This window comes from Piliocolobus tephrosceles, chromosome 21 (genome assembly GCF_002776525.5).
Source record: "Piliocolobus tephrosceles isolate RC106 chromosome 21, ASM277652v3, whole genome shotgun sequence".
NCBI lineage: Eukaryota > Metazoa > Chordata > Mammalia > Primates > Cercopithecidae > Piliocolobus > Piliocolobus tephrosceles.
In genome coordinates this window covers 51,129,572-51,131,312 of record NC_045454.1, presented here as the reverse complement: position 1 = coordinate 51,131,312, position 1,741 = coordinate 51,129,572, and positions in this window count along the sequence as shown.

Sequence of the window (1,741 nt, the reverse complement as noted above, 5' to 3'; positions counted from 1 at the left end):
TCTATGTTTCTGTCTCTATCTCTTCTCTGTCTCTGTCTCTGCCTCTGTCTCTCTCTGCCTCCATCTTTCTCTCTGTCTCTGTGTCTGTCTCTCTCTGTCGCTCTGTCTCTGCCTCTCTCTGACTGTGTGTCTGTCTCTATTTCTGTCTTTCTCTCTCTCTACCTTTCTGTTTCTGTCTCTCTGGCTCTCTCTCTGGCTCTATCTCGCCTCTATTTTGCTCTCTGCCTCTCTCTGTCTTTTTCTGTCTGTCTCTGTGTCTCTCTCTGCCTCTAGCTTTCTCTCTGTCTCTGTGTCTCTCTCTGCCTCTCTGTCTCTGCCTCTCTCTCTCTATATATATATCTCATTCTCTGTCTCCCTCTCTCCTCCTCCCTCTCTCTCTTTGCTCCCTTCTCTCCATCACAGAACCCGAAGCAGGACCCGAGATCTCCCCAAGAAGGTGCCCTGGGGAGCCCCCATCCCGGCTGAGGACCGGCAGAGTCAGGATTACCCCGGTGGCTCCTGGCCCCCACCCAGCCTTGGCTGTCTCCTGTCCACCAAGCGTTTGTTCAAGTTTGAACCTTCCCAACACACCAGAGCCTTCGGATTTCCCTGGAGAATCCTATTTCGGCCACTCCGATGCTGCCACCGCGTCCGTAACCTGGGTGGGTCCTGGCCCCACAGACTTCCCGCCGTGGCCGACTTCCTGGCACGGGTTGGTTGACCCCTCACCGGCTGTGAGGTGGGGTCCCTTGCCAGTCTCCCCTCCTTTCCCCAGCCACCCGGCCAGAATCCACAGCCTCAGGTGGTGGAAAGAGCACTGCGTGGGGGAGTTCTACCTTCCCAGGTTGGCATCTTCCTCAGAGTGGGACCCTGGAGCCTCAGGGCTCTCGCCTGCAAAATGGGGGTTTTAGGACACACCATTTCCTGGAGACAGGCAGGGGCCCCTTAACAGCCAAGACACTTGTGGTACAAGAACTAGGAAACTGGGCTGGGCACGGTGGCTCACGCCTGTCATCCCAGCGCTCTGGGAAGCCTAGGTGGGTGGATCACCTGAGGTCAGGAGTGTGAGACCAGCCTGTTCAAGACCAACCTGGCCAACATGGTGAAACCGTCTCTACTAAAAATACAAAAATTAGGTGGGCGTGGTGGCGTGTGCCTGTAATTCCAGCTACTCAGGAGGCTGAGGCAGGAGAATCGCTTGAACCCGGGAGGCAGAGGTTGCAGTGGGCCGAGACCGCACCACTGCACCTCACCCTGGGCAACAAAGCAAGACTCCATCTCAAAAAAAAAAAAAAAACACACACACACACACACACAGAAAACAAACAAAAGAACTAGGAAACTGTACTCAAATGGCAAGAACAATTGAATGAAGGTGGGGTGGAAGTTCAAATCCAGCTGCAGTATCAGCATTTTCCAAAATGTCTACAATTTTAACGTGTTACCTTGGACCAGGCACATGGCTCTCCTCTATAATCCCAGCTACTCGGGAGGCTGAAGCGGGAGGATCACTTGAGCCTAGAGGTTGAGGCTGTAGTGAGCTGAGATCATGCCACTGCACTCCAGCCTGGGTGATAGATGGAGACCCTGTCTCTAAAGAAAAGAAAAGAAAAACAACACCACAGACCAGGTGTGGTGGCTCATGCCTATAATCCCAGCACTTTGGGAGGCCAAGGTGGGAGAACTGCTTGAGCCCAGGAGTTCAAGACCAGCCTGGCAAACATAGTAAGACCCCATCTCTAGAGTTTTTTTTTTTTTTTTT